At 39.6% G+C, this 11,974-nt stretch overlaps 1 pseudogene; it reads left to right on the forward strand.

The window, feature by feature from the left end:
- Positions 1-2,345: 2,345 nt before the first annotated feature.
- LOC126013787 (spindlin-W-like) lies at positions 2,346-2,751 on the forward strand (annotated as a pseudogene).
- Positions 2,752-11,974: the final 9,223 nt, after the last annotated feature.

The raw sequence follows: 11,974 nt of genomic DNA on the forward strand, positions 1-11,974 counted from the left end.
CTTTCAACTTTTCTACCATCATTGTATCATTGTTCAAGCAAAAATATTGCTTCCAGCACTCCCAGAACCACTCCAATTGCTACCAGCTGCACACCATTATAGGGAGCTGGATTTTGTTTTCGATATTTTGTGCTAAGTGTGAAGATGCTCCAGATTCCTGTGTGGTGGGATGTGCTGAGAAGCTACTTCGAGCTCTGTGCTCAAGGCTCCTTCAGCCATGCTCAAGAGATCATGTGGTGCTGGGGATCAAACCCAGGTCTCCCACATGCAAAGTCAGTGATATCTCTCTCTTCCTCTTAGTATCTTCCTAGGATTATTCTGATACGTTAGTCCTTTAGTATGATGCTTTAGTTAGATCCTAAAAGGTGCATGAAATTGAGATAAAGCACAGCTGCTCACAGATAGCTTAATGCTAAGACTCTGGAAGTAACCCAGAGAAGAAATTTGGCTGTCACTTTCTCTGTACCACTTCTCTTTTGCTGCTGGAGAAAGGTTTTCATTATTTTTTATTTCAAAGAAAATTTAATAGCATAAAATATTTAAAGAGAAAATTAATTATTTTTTAAAAATTAAGGATATTTGATATACTTCTATTGTCATAAACTTAAAATCTTCCTTGCATTTCCCTTGTTTACAGAAAATAAAACAGTAAGTCCTCATTAAATTAACTCAATAGGTTCTTGAAAATGGTAACCTGTTGAGGTGGAAGAATAGCACCCGGCCTGCTCAGATCAAAAGGACACTTCAGTAATTCTCACTCTAGTTGTCCAGGAAGAACAGATCGAAAGCAGGGCCCAGCAATGGTGGAGACCATCATAGTCATGCCAGAAGTGCTTGGGTTCTTCAAAGGCACCCAGTAATGCTAGAGGCAGAAAGGGTCAGGAAGTTATACTGGGATTTAAATCAGAGTATTGTGAATGCTGGTCACTTGCATTAGAAGGCAATAATATATAAATTCCACAGATAGTACTATTTTCCTTCATTAATTTTAAAATAATATTGAGGATTAGCTCTACTATCTTTCAGAGGAGCAAAGTGACTAAATTCAAATGTTCAAAATGCAGAGCATACCTATAAGCACAACCACAAAGTATTAGATAGTACATTTCAAATAGTACTAAGTTTTCCCAAAGCATGCAGTAGAAAGGTGTTGGTTGTCTCCAAAAAAGTGCAAGAACTAATATCCTTCACCCTTTTACACAAACATCAGCAGAACTGAACTTACTATGACAGGGATACTAAAGAGTATAATAGAGGTGACACTTTGGTGGAGGCTGTGCTCCTATAATAGTGTGCACATAAAAACCTATTATTAACAGTATTATAAGTTATGGCACCTAATTTTTTAATTAATGTGACAAACTGCAAATACTGAAGTCTTCATCCTGTTCCTGATTAACACTATGCTGAAGAGCCAGCCTCATAGAGCACTCAGTGGGCCTACTCATTGAGTAAGAAAGTCATGCTTTCTCACCCATCCCAGGCAGCACTGGTCTCAGCAAGACCTGGGTCAAAATCAAGGAACCCCAGAAGATATCAGTATATGCAGATTTCAGGAGGAGAAACAGGAAGATGTGCCCACAATTACTAGTTCCTTCTTCCTTACTGGACAATACAAAACTATACTCTCTACTTTGGGATATTTTGGCTGAATAAGAGAATCTAAAACTGCATAGTGAAAAATTTTACCTCACACACCTGAAAGAGATAAAAGTTCTCTCTGATAAGAGGCAAGAATCAAACCTAGGTCTGTTTGATACGAAAGTCCAAACCCCAAACACCATCATGCTCTTCATATCAATGTCCAGTGAACTACTAATCAATAGATACAAGATTGAAGTATTAAGGGGGTGTATGAGAAGAGACATGAGAAAAAAATGACACGGGGGGAAGAAGGATATTGGGGACACTGGTGACAGGAAATGTGCACTGGTGAAGAGAGGTGTACATTGTTTGACTGAAAATTATTGAACAATTTGGTGATTATGGTGCTTAAATAAATTAATTTTTTTTGTTTTGGGGCCACAGCTGGCAGTGCTCAGGGGTGACTCCTGGCTGTCTGCTCAGAAATAGCTCCTGGCAGGCACGGGGGACCATATGGGACACCGGGATTCGAACCAACCACCTTTGGTCCTGGATCAGCTGCTTGCAAGGCAAAAGTCGCTGTGCTATCTCTCCGGGCCCATAAATTAATTATTTTTATAAAAGAAAAGAAGGTGTGTAAAGAAGAAAATGAGGCTGATCACAAGAGAAATTAAGTTTACCCTGAATACTATGAGCACGTAGGTACAGCAGTCCCCTCCATCCAAAGAAGGTAAATTGAACGAAATCAGAAAAAGAAAAAAATGGCAGACACAATGATTGGCAAAGCTGTAGAGCACATGTTTGAGACTAAAAATGGTTCTAAAGACGAGTGGAGGGGAATGGTGTTAGCATGTGAACCAATAATGAACACATGGTTTTATATAACCTATGAGAAAGATCCTGTCTTGTACATGTACCAGCTTTTAGACGATTATAAAGAAGGTGATTTTTGCATAATGCCTGGCTCTAATGATTCACCTCCAGCAGAAAGGGAACCAGGCGAAGTTGTGGACAGCCTGGTAGGCAAACAAGTGGAATATGCCAAAGAAGACGGCTCTAAAAGAAGTGGCATGGTCATCCATCAAGTAGAAGCCAAACTCTGTCTTCTTCATCAAGTTTGATGACGATTTCCATATCTATGTCTACGATTTGGTGAAAACATCCTAGATGTCATATGAACTTGGCCAAATTTGTGGAACTATTAAATGTATAATTTGTAGACATAAAGACTTGATTGCTTTCCAGTTTAATGAAAGCTAAAATGTCTCTGCTGCGAACACACAATCTCTGCAGCAGAACTGGTTTTGCTCTGAGTAGTACAAATTTATGTGAACACAGAGCATTTTGTGTAAGGAACTCCTTCCTCTTAAAATAAGTCTGTTTATTAGGAGGGGAGTTACAGGCAAGTTTGGTAAAAATTCAGCTAGTATACATTTAAAACTGATCAACCTTATCCATCTTCCCCTTCATTCTTAAGAACTCTCATATTCTGCTGCCACAATGCAAGCATAGTTTGGTGTTTTTGTTACTGCCTTTTTGAGATATGTATGTATCTATATCTATCTATATATCTGTGTGTATACATATATATGTACTAATACACAGAGATCTGTATGCACACACAAAAATCATTTGGCAGTCTTTTGTGGATTGGGACAGGGGTTAAATAATCTCCAGTTTAACGGGAGTGCTTGATCCAAGTCAGTCATAATTTACTATATTACTGCTATTTATTTAAAATGAATTTTGGCATATAAAGATGTTTAGCCTTTTTTGAAAGTCAGGTTCAGAGCACCTTTTCAATCTGGAGGCTTTAAACCATAGATCAAGATATGAATCACTTTCGAAAAAATAAAGACCACCTCAAAACTTTTACAAAATACAAGTCTGGGTAAAAGGCTGCCTGTAATTAGAAACTTTGTAAAAAAAATTGTTTACTTTTTTTTAAATCATCAATACTTTTTTTATGCATAATTTTTTTTATTTAAACACCTTGATTACATACATGATTGTGTTTGGGTTTCAGTCATAAAAGGAACACCACCCATCACCAGTGCAACATTCCCATCACCCAAGTCCCAAATCTCCCTCCTCCCCACCCAACCCCCGCCTGTACCCTAAAAAGGCTCTACATTTCCCTCATACATTCTCAACATTAGGACAGTTCAAAATGTAGTTATTTCTCTAACTAAACTCATCACTCTTTGTGGTGAGCTTCCTGAGGTGAGCTGGAACTTCCAGCTCTTTTCTCTTTTGTGTCTGAAAATTATTATTACAAGGGTGTCTTTCATTTTTCTTAAAACCCATAGATGAGTGAGACCATTCTGCGTTTTTCTCTCTCTCTCTGACTTATTTCACTCAGCATAATAGATTCCATGTACATCCATGTATAGGAAAATTTCATGACTTCATCTCTCCTGACAGCTGCATAATATTCCATTGTGTATATGTACCACAGTTTCTTTAGCCATTCGTCTGTTGAAGGGCATCTTGGTTGTTTCCAGAGTCTTGTTATGGTAAATAGAGCAGCAATGAATATAGGTGTAAGGAAGGGGTTTTTGTATTGTATTTTTCTGTTCCTAGGGTATATTCCTAGGAGTGGTATAGCTGGATCGTATGGGAGCTCGATTTCCAGTTTTTGGAGGAATCTCCATATCGCTTTCCATAAAGGTTGAACTAGACAGCATTCCCACCAGCAGTGGATAAGAGTTCCTTTCTCTCCACATCCCCGCCAACACTGTTTATTCTCATTCTTTGTGATGTGTGCCATTCTCTGGGGTGTGAGGTGGTATCTCATCGTTGTTTTGATTTGCATCTCCCTGATGATTAGTGATGTGGAACATTTTTTCATGTGTCTTTTGGCCATGCGTATTTCTTCTTTGTCAAAGTGTCTGTTCATTTCTTCTCCCCATTTTTTGATGGGGTTAGATGTTTTTTTCTTGTAAAGTTCTGTCAGTGCCTTGTATATTTTGGAGATTAGCCCCTTATCTGATGGGTATTGGGTGAATAGTTTCTCCCACTCAGTGGGTGGCTCTTGTATCCTGGGCACTATTTCCTTTGAGGTGCAGAAGCTTCTCAGCTTAATATATTCCCATCTGTTAATCTCTGCTTTCACTTGCTTGGAGAGTGCAGTTTCCTCCTTGAAGATGCCTGTAATGTCCTGTAGTGTTTTGCCTATGTGCTGTTCTATATATCTTATGGTTTTGGGGCTGATATCGAGGTCTTTAATCCATTTGGATTTTACCTTTGTACATGATGTTAGCTGGGGGTCTAAGTTTAATTTTTTGCAAGTGGCTATCCAATTGTGCCAACACCACTTGTTGAAGAGGCTTTCCCTGCTCCATTTAGGATTTCCTGCTCCTTTATCAAAAATTAGATGGTTGTATCTCTGGGGAATATTTTCTGAGTATTCAAGCCTATTCCACTGATCTGAGGACCTATCCTTATTCCAATACCATGCTGTTTTGATAACTGTTGCTTTGTAGTACAGTTTAAAGTTGGGAAAAGTAATTCCTCCCATATTCTTTTTCCCAATGATTGCTTTAGCTATTCGAGGGTGTTTATTGTTCCAAATGAATTTCAAAAGTGTCTGATCCACTTCTTTGAAGAATGTAATGGGTATCTTTAGAGGGATGGCATTAAATCTGTATAATGCCTTGGGGAGTATTGACATTTTGATGATGTTAATCCTGCCAATCCATGAGCAGGGTATGTGTTTCCATTTCCGTGTGTCCTCTCTTATTTCTTGGAGCAGAGTTTTATAGTTTTCTTTGTATAGGTCCTTCACATATTTAGTCAAGTTGATTCCAAGATATTTGAGTTTGTGTGGTACTATTGTGAATGGGGTTGTTTTCTTAATGTCCATTTCATCCTTATTACTATTGGTATATAGAAAGGCCATTGATTTTTGTGTGTTAATTTTGTAGCCTGCCACCTTGCTATATGAGTCTATTGTTTCTAGAAGCTTTTTGATAGAGTCTTTAGGGTTTTCTAAGTAGAGTATCATGTCATCTGCAAACAGTGAGAGCTTGACTTCTTCCTTTCCTATTTGGATTCCCTTGATATCCTTTTCTTGCCTAATCGCTATAGCAAGTACTTCCAGTGCTATGTTGAATAGGAGTGGTGAGAGAGGACAGCCTTGTCTTGTGCCAGAATTTAGAGGGAAGGCTTTCAGTTTTTCTCCATTGAGGATAATATTTGCCACTGGCTTGTGGTAGATGGCCTTCACTATATTGAGAAAGGTTCCCTCCATTCCCATCTTGCTGAGAGTTTTGATCAAGAATGGTGTTGGACCTTATCAAATGCTTTCTCTGCATCTATTGATATGATCATGTGGTTTTTATTTTTCTTGTTATTGATGTTGTGTATTATGTTGATAGATTTACGGATGTTAAACCAGCCTTGCATTCCTGGGATGAAACCTACTTGATCGTAGTGGATGATCTTCTTAACGAGGCATTGAATCCTGTTTGCCAGGATTTTGTTGAGGATCTTTGCATCTGCATTCATCAGTGATATTGGTCTGTAATTTTCTTTTTTGGTAGCGTCTCTGTCTGGTTTAGGTATCAAGGTGATGTTGGCTTCATAAAAGCTATTTGGAAGTGTTTCTGTTTGTTCAATTTCATTAAAGAGTCTTGCCAAGATTGGCAGTAGTTCCTCTTGTAAAGTTTGATAGAATTCATTAGTGAATCCATCTGGACCTGGGCTTTTGTTTTTCGGTAGACATTTGATTACTGTTTTAATTTCATCAATGGTGATGGGGGTGTTTAGATATGCTACATCCTCTTCCTTCAACCGTGGAAGATTATAAGAGTCCAAGAATTTATCCATTTCTTCCAGGTTCTCATTTTTAGTGGCATAGAGTTTTTCAAAGTAGTTTCTGATTACCCTTTGAATCTCTGTCATATCAGTAGTGATCTCTCCTTTTTCATTCCTGATATGAGTTATCAAGTTTCTCTCTCTCTCTTTCTTTGTTAGGTTTGCCAGTGGTCTATCAATCTTGTTTATTTTTTCAAAGAACCAACTTCTGCTTTCGTTGATCTTTCGGATTGTTTTTTGAGTTTCCACTTCGTTGATTTCTGCTCTCAGCTTTGTTATTTCCTTCTGTCTTCCTATTCTTGGGTCCTTTTGTTGAGCATTTTCTAGTTCTATTAGCTGTGTCATTAAGCTACTCAGGTAAGCTCCTTCTTCCTTCCTGATGTGTGCTTGCAAAGCTATAAATTTTCCTCTCAGTACTGCTTTTGCTGTGTCCCATAAGTTCTGAGAGTTTGTGTCTTTATTGTCATTTGTTTCCAGGAACCTTTTTATTTCCTCCTTGATTTCATCTCGGACCCACTGGTTATTGAGCATGAGGCTGTTTAACTTCCAGGTGTTAAAGTGTTTCTTCTGAGTCCCTTTGGAGTTCACAAATAATTTCAGAGCCTTGTGGTCAGCGAAGGTAGTCAGCAAAATTTCTATCCTCTTGATCTTATGGAGGTATGTTTTATGTGCCAGCATGTAGTCTATCCTGGAGAATGTCCCATGTACATTGGAGAAGAATGTGTATCCAGGTTTCTGGGGATGGAGTGTCCTATATATATCCACTAGGCCTCTTTCTTCCATTTCTCTCCTCAGGTCTAGTATATTCTTGTTGGGTTTCAGTCTGGTTGACCTGTCCAGTGTTGACAAAGCCGTGTTAAGGTCCCCCACAATTATTGTGTTGTTGTTGATATTATTTTTCAGATTTGTCAACAGTTGTATTAAATATTTTGCTGGCCCCTCATTCGGTGCATATATGTTTAGGAGAGTGAATTCTTCCTGCTCTACGTACCCCTTGATTAATATAAAATGTCCGTCTTTGTCCCTTACAACATTCCTTAGTATAAAGTTTGCATTATCTGATATTAGTATGGCCACTCCAGCTTTTTTATGGGTGTTGTTTGCTTGGATAACTTTTCTCCAGCCTTTTATTTTGAGTCTATGTTTGTTCTGACTATTCAGGTGCGTTTCTTGTAGGCAGCAGAAGGTTGGATTGAGTTTTTTGATCCATTTAGCCACTCTGTGTCTCTTAACTGGTGCATTTAGTCCATTGACGTTGAGAGAAAGAATTGTCCTGGGATTTAACGCCATCTTTATTTCAAAATTTGGTGTGTCTTTTGGGTAGTCTTGTCTTAGATTAGGTCTTTCAGTTTTTCTCTTAAGACTGGTTTTGTGTCTGTGAAGTTTCTGAGCTGTTTTTTGTCTGTGAAACCATGTATTCTTCCATCAAACCGGAAAGTGAGTTTTGCTGGGTATAGTATTCTGGGTGAAGCATTCATTTCATTCAGTCTTGTCACAATATCCCACCACTGCTTTCTGGCATTGAGTGTTTCTGGTGACAGGTCTGCTGTAAATCTCAGGGAAGCTTGCTTGAACATGATTTCCCCTTTTGATCTTGCTGTTTTCAGAATTCTGTCTCTATCTGTGGGATTTGTCATTGTGACTAGGATGTGTCTTGGGGTGGTTTTTCTGGGGTCTCTTTTGGTTGGTACTCTTCGGGCATGCAGGATTTGATCACATATATTCTTTAGCTCTGGGAGTTTCTCTTTAATGATGTTCTTGACCATTGATTCTTCCTGGAAATTTTCTTCCTGGGTCTCTGGGACTCCAATGATTCTTAAGTTGTTTCTGTTGATCTTATCATAGACTTCTATTTTCGTCTGTTCCCATTCTTTGACTAATTTTTCCATTGTCTGCTCATTTGCTTTAAGTTTTTTGTCCAATCTCTCCTGCTGTATGGAATTGTTATGTATCTCATCTTCCACAGCACCAAGTCTATTCTCAGCTTCTGATACCCTGTCCCAGAGCTTATCCATTTTGTCATTCACTTCGTTTACTGACTTTTTCAGTCCTGTTAGTTGACATGTTATTTCAGTTTGGAGTTTTGTCATTTCTGCCTTCATATTTTCTTGGTTCTTATTAGTGTTCTGTTCAACTCGATCCATGGTTTCTTGGAGTCTGTTGAGCACCTTCCATATTGCTAGTCTAAAGTCCTTATCTGAGAGGTTGATTAGTTGTTCAGTCATTATCTGGTCCTCAGAATTGTCATCTTCATTCTCTATGTCTCATGCTGGCCTGCGTTGTTTCCCCATTGTCACACTTGTATTGTGGGTTTTTCTACGTGTTGTAGTGGTATTCATTGTCTATATGATGTAGGCAGCACACTCCTCTGGCTCCTCCCTTTCTGGATGGGCTGACTTGCCTCTAAGGGAGGGGAGTCCTCCGTGGATGAAGCCTCACACTGGGTCAAATCTTAGGCCCGAGCATGCAACAGAGAAGACAGTCCAGAGAGAAATGTTTGCTTCTATGATATAGCGCCGTTCTTAGTGTGATTTTTCCTTCTTGTTGCAATGGAGTTCTTTCCTTAGAAAGAGTGCACGGCCGCGTAGCGAAGCGGAGCGGCCGTGCTCCTCTGGAGCCTCTTTTTGCCCCACTCGCAAGAGTTTCACGCAAGAGGACAGTAGACAAACATAGACAGGTCACACTCACAGTCTTTCACAGCTGAGCCCCACTGGGCCGGTGTACTTTCGCGGATTTTCCCCGCCTGGTGTCACACACAGGGAGCCCAATACTTTTTTTTTTATAAAGCCCCAGGTACTTGGTTCAAACCGTGTAATACAGATACAGTTTGGACAGTACATGACCCACTGTTTGTACAAATCAGCTATCTGGATTTTAGTACATGGATTTCAAAGGCAACAGTACAGAAGTGGTTTGTGTGTATGTGGTAAGTTCTCTGAAGAGCTTGGTGCTTTTGTTAGAAACATTCGTCATAGAATGGTTGATGTTGCCTGCTCCAGTTCTCTGGGACTCTTGCATTACTATAATGACTTATGTGTGCTTATGCCAGAAGGTTCACACTCCTACCCTCTCTTCCTCCACTCCCCCAGCTCTTCTCCACAAAGTATGTCTAGTCAAAATAACAGCTGAAGTCTCTTGACACCTTTTTTCGGTGCTGTTTGTTCTTGCTCATGGTGTGCTGTTGACGTAGCTTCATTGCATCAGTGGACTCTGCCACATTAGCGTCACCCATTCACTGTAAGTTGTGGAGTATGACCAATAGTGAACCTTAGCCACAGAATCCTAATGTGGGTTAATCCTGCCTGCAAGGTAGGTGGGGTTTTGTTTGTTTTAATTGAAATACAGCCCCAAAGTAGTTGGCTTAGTAGCAAAATATAGCTATTGATCACTGTATTTTGGGTGAGCCCTGGCATTTGAGAGGAGAAAGGTGGAACCTGTCTCTTGTAGAGATTGAAATTTATCTTACCCAAGATTTGAGCAAAAGGCTATAAGAGTTCCACCAGAGGTCTGAGTGGCTTCAGCATGGTTATTGAGCTCTGGTACCAAGGCCTCACTCTCTGGTTCTCTGACTTCCGGAAGGCATGTGCCTTGTGCGACTGGACGCAACTCACCCCTGAATGCCTACAGCTCCTTGTTCTCAAGCAGTGTGCTGCCAAACAAGCTTTTCGGATGAAGGGGACCCAGACCTGGACACACTTGCCCTCACCCCCATGCTTGAGCAGGTTTAGGGGGTGAGTCCCTGGACACTGCCTTTAGTCCTGTGTTTGAGAGGTGTGGGTGGCAGGGACTCTAATACTCTTTGCCCCCTGTGCTTTGTAAGTGTGGGTGTTGGGTACCCAGACGCTGCCCTTACCCCTACGCTGTAGCAGGAATGGGTGTTGGGTACACTGACACTCTCCTTCACCCCTGAGTTTTAGCAGATTTCACCTGTTTGTACTGGTGGTCCTGTTAAGAGTCTGCATGTGAATCTCCGGACCAAGCTCGTCCAGCTTCAGCACACCTGGAGAATGTGTGTGTCCAGTGCAGTTCACAGTACAATTACTTACAACCAAGAGGCAAAGTTCTTGGGGAACATCCTGTAGGGATGGGCCAAGGTGGGTCAGTTGAAACATTTTCAGCATTAATTAGTGACTTGCATTGTGATTGTTCTGCAAGTACCTTTAACAACTTTAATACCACACAGTCTGCCACTCTAGATGACTTTGATGTGATTATTATTTCATTATTTTAATATTGTTCCATTTATTGCCTTGAGGGCTGAAGGAAGGGGAAGGGGTTTTGTTTGTTTTGTTTTCGGTTTCTTTCCCCGACTTTTGTTTTTCTCCCCAGTGGCTTAAACCACACCTGGTGGCGCTTTGACTTTTCTACTCCCTAGCCGAGTGTTTCAGGCTTGATTTTAGGCTCATGTTTCCGATCTGCATGCACTGCTTGCCTCTTCCTGGTACCTGAATGTTGGTTCCTTGTTCTTGGACTCTGACATCAATTCCCAAAACTTATTATGGGACTTGTGACACCACAAGACATGACTGTATAAAACGTATCGACCTTCCTCATTGACCTGCTATAGTATTATTGTGTCATGTGTGTGTGTGTGTGTGTGTGTGATGATGTCTGGCTGCCACAGGAAGCTTCAAAGAAAAACCTTACAAGCTAACCATTCTTTTTTGCATGATCTATTCTAAGTAGAATGTCCAGTGTAACTAACTAGAACTGCATGTGGAAGATACTTAGGTTATTTTTGTTGTTGTTGTTGTTTTTTTTTTAATTTGTTTTCTGTTCTCTGTACATTTTCTTACTGTGCTGTTTTAGTGATTGTAAGATTAAAATGCACTGTTAAAGCAAATGTAGTGCCAGCAGGAGCTGATTTCCAGTTGTGTATATCATACAGCATTCGGAGGGACTGTGCATTTGTGAACAATCACAGTTCTAAACCAGATTTCATTTCTAGTCTCATTTTTGTGCCAAACCCCAAAATGCATTGGGCCTGAATCTCTGAATGCTGTAGACCCATTTGAAGAGGGTTCTGATTGCCGCAAATTGTAGTGCCTGAAAACATTCTTTAGCTGATTGTCTGTTTTAAAAGGGAAAGAAAGTTCTCCAACGACGAATAGGAACAATTATTATAACAGAAAAATAATTATTGTCAAAATACCTGTGGTTCCTTGGATATGCTGCGCTCTTTGTATTTTCCATCTTAGTGCAGTTTGAATGAATGTGTAGACTTCAGAGGTCTTCATGTTCGCATTTAAACTTAGGCAAACAACCTCATCATTCAAGCTTGAATTCATTTTTTTATTTTAATTTTATTTTATACAATGTGTAGACAGTTCTCTGTTCTCTGCATTTAGAAGTATAATCTATAAATCTGTTAATTCTGTAAGTAATTTTTAAAATTATGATGTAACTCTATCCTATCCTTAAAACATTTAAAATAAACCCTTTATGTGCAAAAAAAGGAAAAGAAACTTCCTTTCTTTTTTTTTTTTTTTTTTTTTTTTTTTTTTTTTTTTTGTTTTTGTGTAACACCCGGCAATGCTCAGGGGTTTTTTCCTGGCTCTGTGCTCAGAAATTG

Source organism: Suncus etruscus, chromosome 7 (genome assembly GCF_024139225.1).
Source record: "Suncus etruscus isolate mSunEtr1 chromosome 7, mSunEtr1.pri.cur, whole genome shotgun sequence".
Classification (NCBI taxonomy): Eukaryota; Metazoa; Chordata; class Mammalia; order Eulipotyphla; family Soricidae; genus Suncus; species Suncus etruscus.